This window comes from Pteropus alecto, unplaced genomic scaffold, assembly GCF_000325575.1.
Source record: "Pteropus alecto unplaced genomic scaffold, ASM32557v1 scaffold164, whole genome shotgun sequence".
Taxonomy (NCBI): Eukaryota; Metazoa; Chordata; class Mammalia; order Chiroptera; family Pteropodidae; genus Pteropus; species Pteropus alecto.
Genome location: NW_006439568.1, coordinates 14,007,727 through 14,017,757, shown reverse-complemented (window position 1 = coordinate 14,017,757; position 10,031 = coordinate 14,007,727). Strand labels below are relative to the sequence as shown.

General features: G+C 33.0%; 1 pseudogene; it reads right to left on the bottom strand.

Annotated features, from left to right (window-relative positions):
• Positions 1–9,073: 9,073 nt before the first annotated feature.
• On the bottom strand, positions 9,074–9,190 carry LOC112483691 (annotated as a pseudogene).
• Positions 9,191–10,031: the final 841 nt, after the last annotated feature.

Genomic DNA, 10,031 nt, shown 5'->3' with positions numbered 1-10,031 from the left:
ATCCCTGATATAGTTTCATGAATTTCTCCATTGGTTTGCTAAATTACTTTCAGTTGGTACTCTAATTTTACTAATTTTCCCACTTTACCAAACAATCCAAAACATCACTTAACATTGAGCATGCTACAAATATATTTACACTGAATAACCTCATAACACATTTTTTGCCATTTGAGCAAGAGACTTTTATGATGGAGCACAGTTACAATTTGCACTATTTCTGAATAAGTATAGCAAACATATGTTTTGTGGTAGTTTGATATGGAGCTGGATATTTATCTGATGACTCCACTAATAAAGTTTTCGTTTTTAATTATATTTAATATCAGCATCAAAGACAAACATGCCCACATTAGTAAATTAATAGACTCACATCCAATCGACTGAAAACAAAGGGCTCAGCGAACCCATCAGTCCAAAACTTCCCATTTGTGATGAAAAATTGTGAATAAAATTACAAAATGCATCTGCCCCACCAAAGCGAATCTGCAGTCCTTAGAAGTATTAAAGAGCTCTAAATTGGAGGAGGAATATTATTTCAAGGCAAGAGTTGATAGCTATTTACTACGAATTATAGTGAGAACAGAAGTGACACTTTGTTGAAAGCAAATACAATTCTTTCTAAATTACCTTAACAGTACACTGTCAATATAGTCCTAAATTTTATTTTGACAGTACCCCTGGGTATCTCAGCAGATGAGACTTCTTCGTCCCTCATTATTTTTATGTAATTTGTCATTTGAATGCTGGTCAACACATATCACAGTCACCACTTGTTATGAAATATGGTACAGTGAGCACAGAACTCCCCGGCATGCTGATCATTCTTTCCACCATCCAAACCTCCTGTCATCTTTTTCCTTCATGTCAATGTCTTCCTCACTTTTAGATGTTGTTCTCTCTGTCAGCCTACCTGTGTACAGAAGAAATCATCTCTAACTAGTCAAGTTACTCGGACTCTCTAAATGTTTTGAGAACTTACAGGCTTATCAGGGGAAAAAAAATTACTTCTCTCATACCATTCTTTCTAAAAAATCTATAAGATAACAAATACAATGGCTATATTCTATAAATAACTCAAGGAAAAAGAGAAAGTGCATACTGAATAAAAATGAAATAATAGAAAGTATAAGTATTTTCGTTTAGCTACTCCTTCTCTAAACCCTAAATTCTATTATTCTTCACCTGGAGATTTTTAGTTTCTCTGTTGCCAAATCTTTAAATAATGCAGATTAGAATATTTATATCTCTGTTGCCAAATCTTTAAATAATGCAGATTAGAATATTAATATATTTGGTATGTATGTATATCAGAAATTACAATATGTGATTCACTGAAATTTCTGGTACATGTGCTTATATTGTGAAGCTGGTTAATATACAGGATCCAAATACATAATCATTATAGTTTACAAAAGAAAAGCCATATATTTATAGGTTAGAAACATACACACACAAATACAGATAAATAAAATTTATAAAAATTAGAAATTTTTTCCTAGTTTTTTACGTTTGTTTTCCACGTAAAAGTATACTTACAGCTTATTTGACCCAGCAATTTCAATGACAGATGTATCATAGAAAGAAATACACCCAGTTTTATTGGTGTGTACAAGGACATTTGTTGTAGAATTACTTTGTGTAGCATAAAAACTCAAAATAAAATGAATGCCTATAAATAGAAGAATGTTTGACGAAAGTAGGATACATTTAAATTCTAAAAATGTTTGCAGCCATTAAAATAAATTAATTAGAACTATTCTAATTAATTAATATGCATAGATTTCTACAAACTATAGTTAAATGAGAGAAAGAACAATGCAAAGATATGAAAAATAATGACAAAAACTTCTACATATATAAGAATTTACATACATTTGCATGGTGTATTGTAGGATTACACTAGCATGGAGAAAAATATGGGTGCATACACACAGATCATTAAAGACTTATTTTGAGCATGGCTAAACTGAGGGAGGGTGGAAGAAAATGAGGAGAGAGAAGCCAAACGAGAAAGAAAAAGTATAAAAAGATGATTGCTCATAAACACAAGCAACAATAAATTCAGCTCCTGTGTCTCTAGTTAAGACAGTAGTGATCTGCATTAATTAAGCCTGTTGAGAAAATAGCTCAAAGAAGAAAACAGAAAAACAATGTGGACCTTGAATCCAAGGGTGGAAATTTGAACTCTCCATTTTACTTTCTTTTCTATATTCCTAAGGAAGAGGGGTAACTAATCTGCTTGGTAGTTCTTGAATATTCTATTGGCCATGCTAACCTGAACAGCTTCCACAAAGTCCGAGTTAAAAATTCAGCTCTTGGGACACAGTCCTTTTGGATGTTCTTAGTCCTAAGAGCCTTGTAAATCAAATTAATTTTAGACTGTAATAAAAAATAAAAAAGCATTTATTTGTGCAAAAAGGAGCTGCAGCCCAGAAGACACAGATTCAGGTAGCAACCTAAGCTGTGTTCCACCTAGACAAAGGGGAGGCTGTCTTTTATAGCAAAAGTTCCTGCTCAAGTTCTCAATTAGGTCTGTCTTATGTAAATAAGTTATTCAAATTATGCAGTTCTGATTGGGCAGAGCAGGTCTCAGTCCATTGGTATAAAAACAAAACAAAACAAAACAGGAGTTTCTTGCAGTAGTTGACTCAGAAGGCGTAAATAAGCAGAGCAGAGTGTGGGAAGCTGGGAGTTCAGTTTGAGGTTTTTCCTGGCATACAGCATACCTGAGAAGCCCGCGTCAGCAAACAGCTGCGAAGCTCTTTATAAAATGTGGGCACTTGGTTGGCCATGGGGAGTCCATCTCAACAGATGAAATCCTTTCAGCATTCACATTAAAAGAATTTTTCTAGCTCTAGGGGTCCATAGTCTGGAGGGGTACGAGGTGGGGCTGTTACCAGGAGGGCAAAGTCTCTGAGTCACTGTTTCCTCTTTTCCTTCTATCCACCCCCATGCTGATAATGAATGACTCTGTTAATGTTGTTAACATTCATTACCATGCATAACGCCATTTAATTCTTTAAAAATTCTTACCAGGAAAACATTACTAGTGTCCCTGTTTTGTACACGAGAGTCAGCTTATTTGTTAAATAACTTTTCAAGGCTTTTATGATTTGTAAATGGTAGAGTGGTGACTGAAACCATGTCTGTTTATATAAAAAACCATGGCTCTTAATATATACATTAAAACAAACAAAACAAAGAACTTTTTTCTCTTTCTGCTTGCCTCTTTCTTTTTCTTTGGAACTCTCAGGTATGCTTTGGATTCAGATTCAAGATTGACTTAGAGCTTGGGGAAAACACACCAAATGGTTTGCTCCGGGTTGAGCAAAGTAATGTGACTATTCTACACTATCCTCTTGGCCATTGGCGTTCCATATTGGGGTTTGAAGCCAAGACCTCAGACACAAACATAATTTCACATTTTGTTTTTCTCACCTATTTTCCCACTCCAAGAATTTCACAGAGCAAGGCGACTTCGGGGGCATTATTTGGGTATTTTAGTGTCTACTGTACAAAATACTCAAATAGTATAACTCTTTTAAACACTATTTTTATCTTTTTATTGAAGTGAAATTACAAAATGAAATTACAATGATAAACTTAATCATTTTAAAGTGAACAACTCAGAGGTATTCAGTATATTCACTATGTTGTACAACAACTATCTCTATCCAGTTCCAAAACATTTTCATCACTCCAAGGAAAAAACCTGTACCCTCCTTCCAGATTGTAACCAACACTAGTGTTGAATCTCTTTTCCCTTGAATTAACAAAATTAATAAACAAAGATGATTAAAATTTCTGGGCCTACTTATTGATGTAATTGGGATTGTATACTCATGTCACAATTTAATTGTAAAAAATAAATAAAATAACATATTTAGGGCATTTGGCACAATAATTGGGATGCAGTAGACCTTGGGGAAAGATATTATTTCCCCATCACACTTATTTACATATATTTATTATTGCATATTGAACAGAAGGACCTATTCTTTGCAATAGACTGAACCTGTCACTTTTTAGCTAAAAACATCTCACTGCTTATACAAAGCTTTTGTATTGTATGCCATTTTACCTTGAAACCATTTTGAAGGGCAAAAAGAAAGGAGAAGAACAAAGATAATAAGAACAGGAAAGAAGGCAGGGGTGGAAAGCAAAGATTTGATTTATACTAACAAAGGGAAGCACAGGGCCACAGAGGAGTATGCAGAGCAGGAGTCTGGATGCAATCCTTATTTCAGTGACTTTCAGCTCAACCCCTTTCCACCTGGCTACACCGCCCTAAATAAGCTCCTAGAGAAAAGCATCTCTTAAATATGAAAGAATGCTAAAGAGTGTGATTCGTGTGGGGGGAAAATTGAAATTTCCTAAAGAACAGGCTCTCAGTCATTAGAAAGTCACTTTCTAGTCAGCACTGCACAGCGGGGACGCTTTGAGGCCACTTCCATTTACTTACAAATGAAAGCCAGAGAGCAGAATGAGTAGAAAAGAGCTGGGAAGTTTAAATGCATGGTAAACAATGAGTCAGTGAAAACCAAGTTTCTGAGAAAGGGAAATCACTGGAAGAATGCCAGGGAGCTGAATACTGCTAAAATGGACTATGAAAAAACCTGTAACTCGAACTGAAAAGCAAATTAGAAATATAGAAGAGTGTGTGTGTGTGTGTGTGTGTGTGTGTGTGTGTGTGTGTGTGTGTGTGTGTGCGCGCGCGCGAGCGCGCGCGCCGTCTCAGTCACGAGAGAGGGCATTGTATTTACAGCCTCTCTGAGGGAACAAAGGGGGAAAATGCAACTTTTTTCACCTTTCCTTTTCTCCTAATTTTAGCTATTAGATAATACATGTAAGTAAGAGAAAAATAAGGCACAGAGGAAAATTTATCTGAAGGATTTATATATTTTCTTAAAAAAACAAAAATAGCATAAAATACAAGCTAAATTATGAATGTAAATGTGTAAAAATAACCACTATAGTATTTTAGTAATCAGAATCAATGTATATGAATTTACTGCTTCGAAACTTTTTGTCAATAACATGGCGATATAAATGAATATGTTTTTAAAAATGTTATTCCATTACTTTTCTCTATGAGTTTGACTGTTCCTAGTTATCACCGAAATTGTATTTTTTCCTAAAAATAATGGTTTTTTGGTATGTAAATTATAAAGTATCAGAGCAATAAACTGATGCAGCCAGGCAGAAATTTTCCTCTACTTCTAGGTTATTATGGCTGCTCTAATAATTAATTCCATATAAGACAGATTAATAAGAGAAAATAACCAAATTTAATTACATATGTACATATTGGAACCCCACATATGAGAAGTTCAGAGACAGAAAGGTAGAATGAGTCAGAATGGCATCCTGAGTCAAGGAATGAGGTGAGATGTCTTGGAGCTTCAGAGAGGAGGAGGACAATTCACAGGGCGGTAAGAGGAGCATATGTTCAGTAATTAGAAGCTAGCTCTGCCGTATAAAAAGTCATAAAAAGTTACTTCTCATAATAACTCATTATGGGCAAGTCCTCTAATTTAAATTCTTGAAGGGAGGCCTTCAAGCTCAAAATAATCCACCTGCCAATGTAGCATATCTTGGGGAGGCCTGTCCTGAACCCCTTTCCTGATCAGTATATATTTGCCTTAAAAAAACTTAAAAACTTAAAAACTTAAGTTTTGCATTTTAAAGCAAAACTCTCTGGAAATTTTATTACATAAATTTTACTATTCCTTCACTTTTATTCTGGAAAATACTTTTTCATTACTCTAGGTTTTCTATGAGTAATACTACTAAATACCTAAGCTCTGTATATTCACTAAATGCTTCCCTTCTAAACTTGTTATGAGATTGGGCTCTGTTTTTAGACTTAGAGTAACTTTTATAGTATTTAAATTATCTATAATAAATCCATGCAGAATTAGGTTATGTAGAGTTAAAGCCTTCTATTTAGTCTAAATGGTAATACCAGGTACTGATCAGCACTTCCTCCATCTCATCCCCTAAAATCTATGGAATTATGAGAAGTTCTTTCATTAGTTGATGTTAGACTTTGAGAATGGACTTCATAGACAAAACCATAATTACTTTTAATTGATCTAAGGCTAGAGTGTTTTGTATTGCTTCATGATCAGTCACCGAGATTAGACAGACCTGGTTTTGTTGTTGGCTACACCATTTTTTATTATCGTTTAATATTGCCAAAAAATAATTAAGACTATCACTAAGAGAGGGGCAGGTGATTTTCTTTATATCAATTTCATTATGAAATAAGGCTACACAAATTCATGTTATAGTATCGATGATTACATTAAATCTTGTTTCTGACAGTCAAGCTAGTCTTTCTGTTTTCTTTTCCTTTTTAAATTTACCTCAGTGTTAATTGATACCCTGGAAATGTAAAACAGCAGTGGGTCTAGTTTTGAAGAGATGATTAGGTTGCTATGCTGAATAATGGCACAAATAGGTATTTAGTTCCTTCAGGATGAAAGTCTTTTGTAGAAAGTGAGTTTTAAATTAGAACTATATTAAATTATCTGAGAAAGACAGAGTTAAGGATGCACCTAAATATGTCAAATAACATTTTTAAGCAACTACAGGAAACCTAAATCTTTAAAAAATATGAGGCAAGATATGAAATTATCATGTGTTACATATGTCAATAATTGTGATTGCATAGTCTTCAAAGGCACCAGTCTCCAAATGCCAAACTATTTTTTAATGAAGGGAGTGAGAAGAAGACATTCATTTTATTGTCATCTACTCCTGATTTTCATGGTCTCTAAAAATCATTTTTCTTGCTGAGAAATGAATAGAAATCTTCCCATTTTGTTTAATTAGAGTATTCCCTGGAGTACAAAGCAAGATAACATTTAATGTTAGGTGTAAAAAACATAATAAAAAAAGGAGAATAGTTACATTATGAAATATATATGAACATGTACAAACCTTCTTAAAATAACTTTTGCTTTACTTGAATAGAGAAGATTCAAGCAAATTGTTTAAAGACACATTTACATAGATCTCATGAAATACAGTGTAGACTTAGCTTTCTCTTCAGTATAATTTTTTATTTCAGCAAGAAAGGAAATATAGGCTTTTCCTGGCTTTGCACAAAATACCATGAAGTATTAAGGACACTTTGTATAAATTGAACTAAAAGGCTCATTTGCTTGAGATAGCTAGGTAACTCAAGAAAATTACTTTTTAAGCTTAAATTGTCTAGATAACTGGCTCAATTTTTCATTTTTTATCAGAGGTTGCACCTTTTTCAATGAGTTTTATGTTAACTTACTGTATTTTTATTTTATTTTAAATTTCAGAAATTATAATAAAATGAATAAATAGTCAACTTTCTTAGACTTGTTTAGGTTAAGGGATAAACGCACGCTACTGGGTTTCTCATTTACATTAATGATATGTAGGCTACTTTCGTTATTTTTACATTCTACACAAGTCTTTCTGTAAGTAATACTTTTACAGCTATTGAGTAACCGAAAGAAAATCATGAAACCATTGGGAAAATTCTCACTCTTTATTAAGTGACACTTTGTTCCCCCAAAAGGATGCAAAGACTTGTATTTATTATATAGGAAAAAAATATTCCTTCCTAAAATAGAAAGGTCGGAAAATATTAAAATAAAAAACCTAGTATTCACTTAGGAAGTTAAAAAATGAAACTGAGTAAACAATTCAGTGGCATCTAGATGGAACAAAATGCTTCTTTGTTATACATGATGGTCAAATTTGGCTCAAGTGGCAATTACTGAACTAAATCAGAAGGCTAGTAGGAAAGATTCTCCAACTGCTGGAGAATATATTATGATGAATTACTACTTAAGAAGAGCTATATAGTGATTGTATTTGACGAATATCAATGGGGTACATAGGTGGCATTACATTTTTTATCCAACCTCAACCTATTTACTAATTCTATATCCAGATACAGAATTTATTAATATTCCCTTTGATCCTGCCATATGGAACAAGTTTCTATTGTTTGTATATGCCCTTTTTTCTCACATCCATGTTTATGCTCACTTTCTATCATGAGCTAGCTACTGAAATCTTTATAATCACCCAGCTATAACTAATTTTTCCCTTCTATGAATTCCATGAGAAAAAGAATTATATTTAAATTAACTATTTGAGTCTAATGGACTGTGACTAGTGCCTGACATACAGAGGATGCATGATATATGCTTGTTGAATGCTTGTTGACGGAAACTCTACTTGCCCAACTATTATGTTCCAAGGTTACTATGCCTAAAATATGTTATAGGCGTATCCATACACTTTATATTGATTATTTCTTACAGTGAAACTGTGAGGAAGGTAAAATTATTCCACTTTATGAATTAGATAAATTCATCTCTGGAAGTTTGACTTAACTTGGACTCAAGATAAGTTATTCTAAGATCAAGTTATGTTCCTTTTACCGAATCATGACTCCCTCTACTGCTGACGTTTGCTGTTTGATAAGAGAATGATTTAGTAAGAATACATCAGTTAAGTGTTTTTTTAGTGACTTTTGAGTATCCTATAGCAACACTGAAGCTAACATAGACAGAGATAGTCTTCTCATCTCTATTTTCTTTCAAAAGTCATGAGTTGGAAAGACATTTTGTATATTTAAGAGAACTTTTACTCTCTTAGCTACATGACAAGAATTTGTTTAAGACTTTAGAATATTAATGATCAGAGCATTGCAATGTGGTATTTTCTTCCACATGAAATAAATTTGGAAATCAGTTGTACACGTTCATACAGCTAATCTAGCAAAGATAAAATTCAAATCTAAGTACTTCTAACAACATCTGCTCCACTTGGTTAAACTAAGATTGGCTTTTATGGATCAATTATTTTAATGAGCAAATCTTGAGTTCCTAAAAGAGGAGAAAGTATATCTCACAAAAAGAAGGAAGAAAGGGTAGGGCAGAAGATTTTACAAAATAATAGTTAACCTGAAAAGCAATCAAGACAATAATAAATTACCATCATTCAGTCAAAAACTGACAAAATTTGTATTTTTTATTTATTTGTTTGTTTATTTGTTTGTTTAAATTGCTTTTTATGGCTACAGCACCTGGTCTTCCTAGGCGGTCTTTCATTAGTACTAATCAGGCCTGACCTTGCTTAGCCTCTGAGATCAGATGGGATCAGGTATGTTCAGGGTGGCATAGCCATAAACCAAAATTTTAAAAACACATATCTAAAGCAAAATTATGTTAACAGTGGATCAAAAATAACCTAGAATATTATATAGCTATGGAGGTGAGTCCGATTGATGTTATCTACTGACATAGACCACAATATATTATTAAAAAACACAAATATAGGTTAATAAATATGGTGTAATAAAATAAGTATAACAACAACAACAACAAAATCCTGTAATATGCATAGACTTCTATCTGCATGGAGAAAACTGTGAAAGGTTCAATCTTGTCAACATTGCTTTATTTAGGCAAACACTGGTGGGAAGAGGGAGGGAGAGGTGCCGACAATTATTTTTTCTTTATATATTTTGTATTATTTTACTTATTATGGTGACCTTCTGTGTGTTAGGTTAGTAATTTTATAGTAGAATTTAATAAAATAAAACAAAATAAATGGCCAGGAGAGATAAAAACATTCAGAAAAAAAAATTTTCCCCATGCACCCTGTCAATTTCTTCTCGCATTTCTTACTTTCATTTTTTCTTTTAAAAATTTCAAGTGATTTTATTTATTTTCTTTTTTTATTCCTATCCTCCCACCTCCCCTCCCATTCAGAAACTATTAGCTTGTTCCCTATATCTATAGGTCTATCTCTGTTTTGTTTTGTTAATTTATTCATTTTTTTAGATTCTACGTATAAGTGAAATCCTATGGTATTTGTCTTTTTCCATCTGACTTATTTCACTTAGCATAATATCTGCCATGTCCATCCTTGTTGTCACAAATTGCAAGATTTTATTTTATTTTTTCCATTGGCGAATAAAATTCCATTGTCTATATGTACCACATCATCTTTATCCAATAGTATATAGA